The 14,165-nt window shown below is 49.0% G+C and overlaps 1 long non-coding RNA gene across 1 annotated transcript; it reads left to right on the top strand.

The window, feature by feature from the left end:
- Nucleotides 1-8,487: 8,487 nt before the first annotated feature.
- On the top strand, nt 8,488-8,885 carry LOC115387791 (uncharacterized). The gene is made up of 3 exons (XR_003931417.1): nt 8,488-8,538; nt 8,625-8,725; nt 8,812-8,885. It is a non-coding gene; the product is annotated as an uncharacterized LOC115387791 (long non-coding RNA).
- The last annotated feature ends 5,280 nt before the right edge of the window (nt 8,886-14,165 follow it).

Raw genomic sequence — 14,165 nt, 5'->3', positions numbered from 1 at the left:
CTGGGTGTTCACCTAAACAAAAAACTGGACTGGACCGACAACACCCATGCTCTGTACAAGAAGGGCCAGAGTCGTCTCCATCTGCTAAGGAGGCTGAGGTCCTTCGGAGTGCACAGCACCCTCCTCAGAACCTTTTATGACTCCGTGGTAGCTTCTGCTATCTTCTACGCCGTGGTCTGCTGGAGAGGGGACAGCACGGACAGAGACAGGAAGAGACTCAATAAACTCATCAAGAGAGCGAGCTCTGTCCTGGGCTGTCCACTGGACTCCATAGAGGAGGTGGGGGGGAGGATGCTGCTGAATAAATTGACATCCATCAGGAACAACTCCTCTCACCCCCTGCACAACACTGTGGGGTCTCTGAGCAGCTCCTTCAGCAGCAGACTTTTACACCCGCGGTGTAGGAAGGAGCGATACCGCAGGTCGTTCATCCCAGCTGCTATCAGACTCCACAACAGCCAAGTAGTCTGAAAATCTGGCACTTTAGTGTACTCAATGTGAAATGGCACCTAGTCACCTTAGCAGTAATAATGTGCAATATGAATCTATTTTTCTATTTTTATATTCTATTTTTATATTCTGTCGTATATTGTTTTTGAGCTATAGGATTATTTCAGTGTAACACTGCCTGAAATCGTTGCCCTTCTTGCTGCTGTATACATGTGAATTTCCCCGTTGTGGGATGAATAAAGGCTAATCAATCAATCAATCAATCAACTGATGTCTACCATGTGACTGAACAGGCCTACAAGTCGCTGTGGGTGGGCCACATCGCCACAGGAATCAGCGATCAGGTGAGGACCGGCAGCATCACACACTCGCATCTCGCCGAACCAGTCAGCAGAGGTCAGAGGTCACACGTGCGTTTCTCCCATCCAGATCTCGGAGAGGGTGTTCACGCTGCAGACCCCGCACGGCCGGCACGTGGCGCACGACGGCGAGGTGCAGGACTCTGGCGTGGAGCTGTGCTGCGTCTCCGCCCCAGACTCCAGCCACAGCTGGAGGTGGAGGATCAGAGACGGGGTGCTGGAGACCAGGTCCAGCCAGCAGCTCTGCTCTCCGCCCGGCAGCGGCCTCAGGTCAGCCATTGAGGTGTGACCTTCATCTCTGGCGCCCTGCGCTCTCATTCGGGCTGTTCAGCCAACATTTGCTGTTACATTTCAGCTTTCAGTGTCATGGTGGATTTTCTTCCAGAGATGTTTACAAGTTGTGCTTTTTTATGTCATGTTTACATGAACTCAATAAACATTGAACTGTGCACAGCGAGTGGAGGATTTCTTTCTGCTCATCGTTTTTACATTTAAAATGACTTGATCATCCTGTTTTACAACTTAATGAATATTTAATAAGTCTCCGAGACTTAAAGGTGCTGTAGGCAGGATTTTGCTAGTCACTGCTAATTTTTCTGTGTTTTCTTTGGATTATATGTTTGAGTATCCATTGATAATCCTTTCGGAGTGTCGCATAATTGCACTACTGCGAGGGCGCAGCGTTTCCATCTGTCTCTGTTCTGAGCTGAAAAGGAATCTCGACTGCTCCCAATATCTTTGACCAATCAGAAGAGCCCCTGCGGCTCTAACCGTGATTGGTCGAAGGGCGTTCGTCGCATGTTCTTTTGGGAGGGGCTTAACTTGTGTAAGGGCGTGATGTCAGAGAAAACAGGACAGGATTGGCTGTGCTGGGTTTCAAATCGCCATCTTAGATGGGTCAAATCGCCATCTGTTATGACCCAGAGAGTCACACTTATTATTCAAGGACACAGGACAAACACCGGATGAGGGGTCAAACATTTATTTAGTACTTTCCACAGAGACGCCGTCCTGGAGCTGGAAATTGACGAGGCTCTGGAGGAAAGGGAACCCTCATCGCCCGTGCCCCAAAAATAATATCAAAAAAGAAACAAAGTATCAAACGAGAGGAGGCCCAGATGCGCCAGCCAAACTTAAGAAAAAGACGAGTTCACAGCCCGACTGCTATGCAGCCGTCGAAGCTGATCCCTCGTCCAACTAAAGACACAAACTAAACCCGATCAAAAGAACAGCGAAAACGGGACGGCTGGTCACACCTGGACGGAAAAAGGCAGCGATCAAAAAAGGGAAAAAACGGAAAGAGAAAACACAACGCCGGCCAGCTGGCTCGCATGCCCTGGCCAGCAACATGCTGCCCGACGGAGCCGGAGTCCAAGGCGCGCCGGGGAGCGCACCTGGCGTGGCAGGTGTAACGAGGTGCGAGAGAGACAAACCCAGAGTGAGAGACCCGACCAAGAGCGCCGCCTCCACGCTGCTGTTTATAGCGCGGCGGCGCGACTCGCTCCAATCAACACCGAAAAAAAAGGAAAAAGGTCATTACTTCTAAAAAGCAACAAAACACAAAACTGAATAAATATCCACTAAATATCTGAACGGAAAAAAACAAAAGAGAAACTACGTAAAAAAAACACGATGTGCCCGCAGCACATCACACCATCTTGCTTAGGTAACCCTAAACCAAGTTGAAACACGGAGATCATGTATTTGTACGTAGAAGATGTTGAGATCTGTTGATTGTACAGCAGAGTTGTTTAACTTCGGTAATTTAACTTATGCTAATTGATTTAGCTGAACACACTTAGACTGAAGTTTTGTAGTTTTCTTTTCATGCCAGAGTACTGAGAAGAATGTCCAAGTATTGTGAGCACAGATTATCAGTCCAAAAATTCAACAGAAAGTAATGTTTTGCCTCTGATGTGGAATACCAATAATATATTTCTACCTCATTGATTGAAATGTTGAAACAACCTTCTCCAATTGAAATACCTCTGCTGCAATGAAGAGCTTTAAGAATATTCCAGAGGTTAAGAGTGAACTGAACCTCTGTTCAGAAAGTCTACACTTGTACCATTTTCATACATAATACATTTTTTTTTTAGTTCCCGCTGCTTATTCCTATGAATTTTTTTTTTTTTTTTGTATTGAATGTGCTTGATTTTATTGATGCTTGTCGATGCTCATCCTTGTTCTTCTTTCATCTTCCGTGCTGTTCCCAGATGTCACTTGTGAACATCTGGGAACAGACAAGCACATTCCACAGTGAGACCATGGCTGGATTCGAACCCGTGTATTGAAGTTGTGACCTACCTCGTGCCAATGTACTACACCATTGAACCACCCCTCCTGGGGCGTTATTATAGCGTTAACTGCTGTATTTAATGCTTACGTCACAAGCAGTGGTTGCCATGGATCAGCTGTCGCTCATGGATGCTAGCTGCACACTATTGAGTGTTGACACTAGATGGCGCCCTTACTGTATAGAACGGTTTTCAAAGTGTGAGGTGCGCCTCCCCTGGGGGGCGCCAGAGGGCTTCAGGGGAGGCGTGGCTTCAGAAAGAGAAAGTGTTGAGAATTCTTCAAGTTGTGTGTGTGCTTTTCATTGTGCTTTTTCATTCAGAGCCGGCCCTCCCTATAGGCGAACCAAGCAGCTGCTTAGGGCCCCGCAGCCACGAGGGGGCCCCCAAACGTGTAACGTGTAACCCAGGCAGAGGCGTCATTTACGTAGGGTTGTTGGGTTATGAAAACCCACAGGCCCTATTTTGGTGAAATCCACTGCCGAGGATTTTATTTTGTTTGTTTGTTTGTTTGTTTAAATCCGAGGTGGAATGAGCGCAGCAGCAGCTGCTGCTTCTCTCCGGCCAGAGGCGCCGCTACTACACATAGGACCCGAGCTGGAGGGGGCCCCGAGGGACGGCTGACATCAGTCTGTTTCAATGACAAATTAAAGGCGCTACACTAGATGCTGCAACGAGTGATGTTAACCGTGACACCAAAGCTTCGAAGCGTGTGTTGAAAAAATGAACCTCTTCTCAGTGGAGCTTTGTATCGCAGCTTGATTCGTTTCCTGATAATCACGTGATCCGTGACGTCTGAAGCTTCATTCGCGCACACCCACGTGACGCTTCAGCCGCTGCTTCACAGGTTTAAAAGGCGCTGCAGCTGTTTGAGGGTTGTGGAGGCAGTTTGTGAGTCGAGAGAGAGTGAGAGACAGTGAATATAGATTTGATATGGAGCCTGTGGCAAAAAGAGGACGTTCTGAAGTTTTGGAACACTTTGATTTGATTTCATTTCACCCAACAAGGGCGTTATGAGCAAATGTGTTATGCCTACATTTTGTTCATTCTTAATGTTAGACTTTGAAATGTATTTGGGCTGGTTGGTTGCCAGTTGCAACAATATGTCATCTGTAAAGTATTGTTTTGTCAGACCAAATCCCTTCTTTAAAAAACATCCCTCATTTGTAATTTATTTTTCTAGGTCCACTGTTTAGTTTGTGGCCAGCATCTGCCAACGTCAATTCACTTCCACCATCTCTCATGATACCTAAATAATTAATGTGTCTCAAATGATAAGTCAGCTTGCTGCTGACTTGTTATGTGAGACACAGCAAATGTACTGGTCACTTCAGACACATTCAGTCATACCGTATTGGCCCGAATATAAGACGACTCTGAATATAACACGACCCCTATTTTTCATATATCATTTTGTGAAAATAAAAATATGTTGAAGACAATAAGGTTACTCATGAGAGAACTTATTATTGTACAATTATTTAAACTCAGAAACTCACAACAGAGATAATATTTCACGTGATTTAAGATTAAAAGAAATATTACTGCAGTATTAAAAAATATATATTCTTTCTCAAAAAAAAGCAACAATAATCTCCAATTAAGAACCTCAAAGATAATGATGTAAATAACTTTATAACCATCAAATTCAAGTTCTGTTCAACTTCATGAACATTAACAATTCAGCCTCCTGAATGTTGGGTTCAGTTTGGCCTGTAGAGAACAGTTCTTCAGAAAGAAAGCAGGAGATTTCAGCTGCTCTGAGCTTTTATTACTTTCTCCTGAAGACACTGTAAAACTGAAACACACCAGATATACACAGAAGTGAACAAATACACAAGATGCATCACAACATACATCACTGTCTAAAGACAGAACAAGTCAGTATTTAAAATCAAAGCCGCTAGCTCAATGCTAATAATGGAAATGCTATAATGGAAACCCCATAACATGCTAACGGAATTAGCATCTCCGTTGAAACTTCAAAACAAACTGACAAACTCACAAGTTTCACCTCTATCCTGAACATCAACTAAGTATACTCGAGTACTTACAGGCAGATATTTTTGATGCGCTGTTTGAAATGAACCTTAGAAAAACCAGCAGCAGCCACACTGCTCAGTCTTCTTCTCTCACTGCTGCAGGCTGACACTCTGTCCAGCTCACTAGCTCCCCCTAACGGGGGGCGGAGCCACTGCATGGAGCAGAGGCAGTGCAGGTCACCGGGACTTTGGCTCCGTCTAGTCCTCGATTATAACACGACCCCATTTTTGAGAATACCATTCCTGGAAAAAAATATTGTCTTATATTTGGGCCAATACGGTACATATGAACACTCTGCTTTTTCATCCCCATCTTTATTCAAGTTGGCCTATGAACAATAGAAATGCTGACATCAAAATATTAGCTCTACTAGGTTTCAGTGATGTGGACAAATCATTCAATAGTTAAAAAAATGTAATTACTCATACATCACATTCATTCATTCAGCTCTGACACATGGCATGCTTCCCTTGACTTTCACCACCAGGGGTCCCTGTTGGGCTCTGATTTGAAAAGCTTGGAGTACTGAAGCTTTTTTCGATACAATCGTGTTGAAAGCTTTGTTGCTTCAGAAAGCTTCAGATTGCCATCACTAGCTGCAACGACAGCGTGTCGAAAATCCCCTGCACGGAGCCCTTTCCGAGTTCTCACCGGTTAGTTGCTGGTAGGGGGCCCCAGCAGACGGCGGATATCAGCGACACTACTTGAAATCCCCCGTATAATTTACAATGACACGACGGGAACCGACCTGATGGGGCCATGACTGCATTTGCACTTCATGCCACTAGGTGTGCTGTTTGCATGTTCAACCTTATTTTACACAGACGCCACAGAAGAAGAAGGGCCCCTGAAGTGCTGACTCTCTCTGCATGTTGTGAGAAAAAAGCTGGCAGGACGTGGTGAAATGTTCAATGATGCGATGCAGCGTTTTTCAGTAAAAGAGAAGAACTGAACGATCGTTTCTGCACATTTTATTTACTTAGTAGCAGCTAAGCTGTATTACAAGTAGTTCCTGCACTGAAAAGACCACATTCCTTGCGGATAGAACATGCGCAATATTATTATTATTATTTACTGCACTTTTTTGGGATTTTTTTCTGTCCCCTATTCTTGTGTGCAATGCAGCATGCCAAAGATGCGGCCCCTTTGACACACAGCTAAACCTGTGCAGACAGACAGACACACACACACACACACACACACACACACACACACACACACACACACACACACACACACACACACACACACACACACACACACTCACACTCACACTCACACAGCCCCCCCTTTTGTGCTGCCTTCACTGCACTAATACTGTAGGAGTAATGAAAGTCATACTGACCAATTAACAAATAGCAGAGCTGTTTTAGTATATTCTCTGCTTCAGGTTGTTCTGATGTAGTTTATTCTTATTGCCGATGCACTGCTATAACTTTTTATTTTATCTATTTATTTAATTTATTTTGTTTTTTTTTTTATTTCAAATGACCGTGCATATGTTTAATTACTAATAATTAAAAAAAAGATGCTCCAATCCAGTGCCTGAACTGACACCCAATTGAAATACCTCTGCTACAATGAAGAGCTGTAAGAATATTCCAGAGGTTAAGAGTCAAGTGAACCTCTGTTCAGATGTTTTCGTCTTAAAAATTTTTTTAAAGGTCCCACTGCTTGTTCCTCGGAGGCAGCAGCACGAGGCTCGCAGCAGCTCGCCCCGCACCTCCAGCCCCGCCGTGAGCCGCCGCCGCAGCGCCGTCGCTCCGCGGACCAGCGGCGTCCAGCCCCTTGGAGCACCCCGGCACCTGGACAGACCGGAGCGTCTTCCCGCCGATCCTCCCGGGGCGCCGATCAGCCCAGACGGTCCCGCGCTCCTGAGACACGGAGCCCCGTCCGCTCGACCCGCACCTGCCAGCAAACATGCAAATAAAGGCCGTCAGGCCCGTTACGTCTTCCACAGAGCAGCAGTCCCTCCTCTCCCCCGTTTCAGCGCCCCGCAAACGCTCCAGGCTGCACTCTCCACCGGCTTCGGCTCGAGCGAGCATTTCTCTCCGTCCCGGCCCGGCTCCCCGCCGTGGGGTGTCCCGGCCCCGGCCTCCGCTCTGTAGCGTGACGAGGCGTCAGAGCGGCGGGGCCGTGGAGCCCCGGGCTGCCGACATGCAGCGCCCCAGCCCCGGCGCCACTCACGCCGCTCCCAGCGGAGTTTCTCCGCCGAGCGGCGGACTCACGCCGGCCCGGGTGTCCGCCGTAAAGCGTCCCGATCCCGGCCTTATTCGTGTTGCTCCCGGCAGCGCTCCCTCGGCTTCCCCGTGTGTTGTCACGGCGGAGCCTCGGAGCAGCGGAGCTCTGCCGTCCCGGGCTCCCGCTATTGAGCGTCCCGGCTCCGGCTTCAGCACCACGGCCAGCGACCCGGAAGGCTCCGACATCAGCACCGAGGACAGCGACCCGGAAAACTCCGGGATCGCGCTGCCTCTGCTCGGGTTGTCCCCAGCAAAGCGCCGGTCCGCGGCCCCCTGGCGGCCGCCCGCACTCATTCAGGGGACGCCCGCTCCACAACCCTTTCGCCGGGGCCCCCCGTCTCCCGAGGCCGGGAGGACGGGTGGGCCGTCCCCTCAGGCCGTGGTACAGCCACTCACGCTCCGGTTTCACACGTGGCGTGTTCTGTTGGGACCGCTTTCTCCCTGGCTGTCCAGGACACTGAGAAACGGTTATGCCCTGCAGTTCACCGGTCGTCCGCCTCTCTTCAACGGCGTCCTTCGTACGCGGCTCGCATGCCCTGCGGGGGCGGCCGCTCTCGAGGCAGAAGTAGCCTCACTCCTCCGCCGGGGTGCAGTCACGGAGCTGAGCGCGACAGAGGCGCACTCGGGTTTTTATTCCCCCTACTTCTTGGTCCCCAAGAAAAACGGGGGGGGGGAGACCCATTCTGGACCTGAGGGTCCTCAACACTCACATAGCCACCAGGAGGTTCTGCATGCTGACGATCAAACACAAATTCTACATATTGACGTGGGGTGAAGGTGAGTCGTATTTTGAACCCGCTCACCGCTCTCCTGCAGATTTCTACCTGAGCAGTCTGTCGCAGCTTCACTCGGCGGAGATGCAGGAGCAGCTCCTGTCCTGTCTCAGCAGCGGTCCGTATTCCAACTGGGAGCCATGGGACAAGAAGGTACTGAGAGCATCACGTGAATCCACGGCACGGGAAAAATAATCAGCTGTTAGGTCTGACCATAACCAGTCTGGTGTTTGGTTTTGTCCCCCCCCGCAGGACTCCGGCCGCTGGTCCCTGAGCCTCGGAGACGACCTCAGCTCCGGCGTCTTCTCCTCCAACAGTCAGCCGGACAGCGTGGATCTGCTGGGCCACGCTCAAGTGCCGCCGCCCTGCTGCTTTGAAGGTGCCATGTCAGACATGACCACACATCAAACTGTGTTCCCAAACGGTGGATCTCTGACGTGTCTGCTGTGTGTCTCGGCGGCTCAGGTGTGGACGTCTGCATCCCAGACTTCAGCCGGAGGAGCATTCGCATCAGAGAGGCCCGGCGGGTGAAGGTGGGCCACATCGCCACAGGAATCAGCGATCAGGTGAGGACTGGCAACGTCACGCAACTCGCGTCTCGCCGAATCAGTCAGCAGAGGTCAGAGGTCACACGTGCGTTTCTCCCGTTCAGATCTCGGAGAGGGTGTTCACGCTGCAGACCCCGCACGGCTGGCACGTGGCGCACGACGACGAGGTGCAGGACTCCGGTCTGGAGCCAGACCCGTTGCCAGACATTCGTCTCAGGGGGGTCATATCAAGTGTATGGGGGGGCACAAATGTGCGTTCAGCGGGGGTGGGGGGGCTCTTGCCCCTACGTAGACCCGGCCCTGTTTGAAGCACTGACTGGCTGAAGTGCGCTGTTAGTCAAAGGAGTAACCAACACCCCCTGCAAGAAGTTTCAATGGGCTCCTATCCAGAATAAGCTTAACTCCAAACCCAAATGTGGATGAGGAGTAAGTGGGTCTGGTTTACGAGGCAAATGACAATAACCCAGACTCTTTCTTTCTCCCTTTACTGCCCAGACCGGTCGATACTTGAGTTCCTTTTAGTTATTTTAGTAATTTTATCTTGCGTTTATTTGTATGTTGTATTTATAAAGAGTCACGGTAAATATTGTTTGTTTTGCATATTAATTGAAGTATTTTGATAAGAATTAAATTTATACTTTATTTATTTATATGAAAGGGGGAAAATTGTATTTAACTGTTCAGTTTCACTTCCGGGTGATGACGGAGTGTCCGCATCTGATCAGCTGATGGCAGAAGGTTTCCTGGTGGAAAGTTTCTTATAAAGCCAAGATGTGAACAGAAGAAGACTCAGCCTTAGCCATAAGCAGGCCAAAGCGGTATGTGCGTTTTCCGTTGTAAATATGTGTATATGCTGGTTTTTGGGTTAATCACTTTATGTTTTGTGTTTTATGTTTTGTGATTAGTTCTACGGTGTTTGGTGTTTGGTGTGGTGTTGATCAAGCCAATAAACATCTGTGACGGAACATCACGTCTTCGCATTCTGACTGAGGCTGCAAAACCTTCTTCTCGTCTTCAGCTGAAATGATTTCCTCTTTGGAGATGGCGGACGCTGGCGCGCGTTGGCTGCCGCTCCGTCTGTGTTGCCACTAATTTAACACTGTCATCTCTACCCTGGTTCCTGATCACGCTCTATCTGCCTCGTTTTTGATGCCCAACAAACTTGGATAAGGACTTTTTACGATCATCAGGATATATCACTTCCAACAACTGGCTTACCGCTTCTGCTCCTGTCCCGCGCCGGTTCCTGTCCCACCAGCTCCTGTCCGGTGGCTGTTCCACACAGCTGTTCCATCTAACGGTGTCTGGCCTGTATTCTATCATCTGGAGTGGTGTCCCTCGCTGTCACGTCAGTCTGGCCTCTGTCCCACTGACTGTCCACCAGGATCTAACGATCCCGGTGCGTTCGGTCCGGTGGGAGCACGAGTGCCCCGCTGGTCCCACAGCCTTGCAGTGAGACACACTCCCATGCAGACAGCCCGTCCTCACACTGGACCCCAGGCTTCGGCCTTCCACCGGACTCCTTGCTGGGCGATGACTTGCATCCTGTGGACTCTTGTCAGCTCTCTTTGCCTCTCTGGATTTAATCATCAGCCTCATCCCGCCAGTATCCAGCTCCGCCGGTCTGAAGCTAATGCTAGCTCCCTGCTAGCATCTGCCACTCGGAGCACGCCGCCGCTGCAGTCCTCCGCCTCTGCGCTCGGTGGGCTCAACAACAGCCGTCGTCCGGCCTGCGCCGCCTCTCTCCAGCACCTCGGACTCATCCGCAGCTCCCGTCCTCCTCATCGGGGATCTGGGCGCTCATTCTCCCGCCACATCGCCTCTGAAAACGCCATTCCCTCCATCTGGTCTCATCGTTCAGCCACTTCCGCATTACGTCATCACAACAATCCACACGTGAGTCGGACCAATCTCCGCCCTCTCCCCCGGGACCCACAGCACACAACCAACACACGTCACCTCAGTTTCTCCCTCCTCAACACCCGCTCACTCAATAATAAGGGACTCATTCTAAATGAATACATCACTGACAATAAACTGGATTTTCTCTGTTTGACTGAAACCTGGCACAAACCCGTGGACATTAAATTAACTCCCATATCCCTCACAAACACCCACTCCTTCGAACACACTGCCTTCAAACTGTCCGGTCCCTCTCCACTTGTCACTGCTGTCATCTCCCGTCCCCCAAAGCCCAACACCTCCTTCCTGTCAGAACTCACAGACTTTTTGACCCAGTTAAGTTCCATCTCCTCATCCATCCTCCTGCTCGGTGACTTCAATTTTCACATTGACAATCCAAACTCCAAACCTGCTGCTGAATTCCTGGACCTTCTCATCTGCTTCAATATCACTCAGTATGTAAATTTTCCCACACACAATCACGGCCATTTTCTCGATCTCATCTGCTCCACTGGTCCCACTATACACAACCTTTCCAGCCATAACCTCAACATATCGGATCACTTAGCCATCACATTCAGCAGACACATTCCCCTCACAGCCCCCAAAACAAAACGTGAAATAACCTTCAGAAACCTCAAATCCATCGATCCACCTGCACTTTCAGCCCTCCTCACCACCAAACTGACCACCTCCCCTCCACCCCCGTCTGATAACCCCTCTGATCTGGTCTCTCATTACAACAACACTCTCTCCTCCTGCCTCCATGAACTTGCCCCCAACAAAACTAAGACAGTCTCTCAGGTCTTACTGTGCATTTACAGATCTACACAGAATACACTCAGCAAGACAAAGATGCACTCAACTCTGCTCGGTCCTGTTGTTACTCCAACCTTATCCACTCCGGCTCCAATAACCCCAAGGCACTCTTCACTACCATAAAGACACTTCTCAAGCCCCGTAATAACACTTCATCCTCATTCACTACTGACAAATGCAATAGTTTTCAGTCTTTCTTTCAGTCCAAAATTGACACCATTTCCATTTCCATTGACGTCTCTGCCGCCCCCATTGCTGCACCTGACTCTCCTCCCCCTGCTTCCTGTCCACAGTTCTCTCACTTCTCACCCATTTCCTCTGCTCAGTTAACACAAATTTTATCTGGCATTAAAACTCCAACATGCTCCCTGGATCCCATTCCCTCCTCACTCATTAAAACCTGTCTTCCCATAATCTCTCCACTCATCACTCAAATCATCAACTCCTCACTCTCATCCGGATCTGTCCCACAGTCTCTCCAGCTGGCTGCCATCACCCCCATCCTCAAAAAACCTGGTCTCGACCCCGACAACCCTGCAAACTTCCGGCCCATTTCCAACCTTCCCTTTCTGTCCAAAGTCCTCGAACGAGTCATTGCTTCTCAACTCCAAACCCACCTCAGCTCAAACAGTCTCTATGAACCCTTCCAGTCCGGCTTCCGTTCAAAACACAGCACTGAAACAGCTCTATGAAAAATCACTCATGATCTCCTCCTCTCTTCTGATTCTGGCCATCTTAACATCCTCATCCTCCTGGACCTCACAGCAGCTTTCGTCACCATCAGCCACTCCATCCTCCTGTCTCGCCTCAAATCCACCCTCAACATCGCCGGCTCCGCTCTGTCCTGGTTTCAGTCATACCTCTCCGATTGTCAACAGTGTGTCCACATCAACCGCTGCTCCTCCTCCATAGCCCCCCTGCCACAGGGCGTTCCCCAAGGTTCGGTGCTTGGTCCTCTCCTCTTCATCCTCTACCTCCTCCCCCTCGGCAACATCATCCGTCGTCACGGTCTCCGCTTCCACTGCTACGCTGACGACATACAACTTTACATCTCCACCACATCCATACACCCCAACATCCACCCCCCCTCACCCAGTGCCTCACAGACATCAAAACATGGATGAATCACAACTTTCTCAAACTAAACAGTGACAAAACAGACATCATCATCATCATCGGTCCTCACAACATCACCAAATCCGCACAACAGTTCACCTTAAATTTTGATAACTCTACACTCACTCCATCCCCGCTGATCCGCAACCTCGGTGTTCTCCTCGACCCCACTCTATCATTTGACCCCCACATCAAACGCATAACCCGGACTGCATTCTTCCACCTCAAAAATACAGCTCGACTCCGCCCATCACTCTCCTTCCCTGCTGCTGAAACTTTAGTCCATGCTTTCATCACTTCCAGAATCGACTATTGCAACAACATTCTTTACGGTACACCATCCAAAACTCTCAATAAACTACAGTACATTCAAAACTCCGCTGCCCGCCTCCTCACCCACACCCGCTTCTGTGAACACATCACCCCTGTCCTCCACAAGCTCCACTGGCTTGCCAGTGCAGGCGAGCAACGACCCGGCGTTCATCAGCAACAACACGGAGAAGCTGAAACTGGAGGACTACAAGAAGGAGTAAACTGTTTATCAGGAAGGCAATGAAATGTTTTTTAGGTAACAAAGAGACTGAATAGAAAACGTAAAATACAGGAGAAATTCGTAGCAGCTTGACCAGTGAAATGTGATTTGTAGTTGAAAGGGACATATAAGATAAAGTGATCTAAAACTCCAAAACAGCGTCAGTGGAGTTCACAGAATAGCATCCCGTTGGACGTTTCTCTGCAGAAGAAGACATAGATGTGAAAGGGAATGTATTTAATGTGTTCAGCAACTTTAATCATTGCAAAAACCACAAAAATGTACACACCTTTACCACAAAATGTCCCGCCCTGTGCCCCTGCACCCATGTGGGGGCGCTCGGGTCCTGTTTTGTGTTGGTCTGCCCTCATGTTCTCCTGCCTGGTCACCTGCCTGCTCCTGTCTGGTCTGTCTCGTTATCTCCCTAATGTGCTCCACCTGTCCTGCCCCCCTATTGAAGTCCTGCTCTCCTGGTGCGTCTTGTCGGCTCCTTGTGCGTCTGTCTTCCTGCGTCCGTGTCCCTGCCTGCACCTCAGCTCTGTTTGACCAGCAAACTGGAGACGAGTGTTTCTGATCCAGACAACATCTCCTCTTTTTCTGTCAGAGACAATAAACTACATTTAGCAATAATTCTGTTGTTATTTTTGATATGGAACAACTTTTCTTTGTTGCTTGTCTATCAGCAGCTAGACATCCGATATTTGCTCTGATGGACTGGAGCGACACACACATTCTCACTGTAATTAACGAACGGGTGCAGGAAGCTTTTGGTTTTGTCTGTCAGACTGTACAACTCTACTGTATACGTAGAATATGAGCAACAACCCTGGACAAAATATCCTGCAGTCTTGGTCAATTTATAATGTTCTTTTTTTTTTTATTATTTTTCCTCAATGCACACATACACGCAGACACACACACACACACACACATTGTCACATAAACTCCATTCTTCTTCTTTTCCAGCGTCGCTGTTCCTTAATAAAAGACACTTTTTTAACCTATTTGTGCCTTTTTTCTTCTAATTTTTTGGGGGGTTTAATTGAATTGTGCCTAGAAATTGTCTCTTTTTTTTGGTTTGGTTTAACC

Source organism: Salarias fasciatus, chromosome 4 (genome assembly GCF_902148845.1).
Source record: "Salarias fasciatus chromosome 4, fSalaFa1.1, whole genome shotgun sequence".
Lineage (NCBI taxonomy): Eukaryota > Metazoa > Chordata > Actinopteri > Blenniiformes > Blenniidae > Salarias > Salarias fasciatus.
Note: the sequence above shows the minus strand (reverse complement) of the source record. Positions and strands in the feature narration are given on the sequence as shown.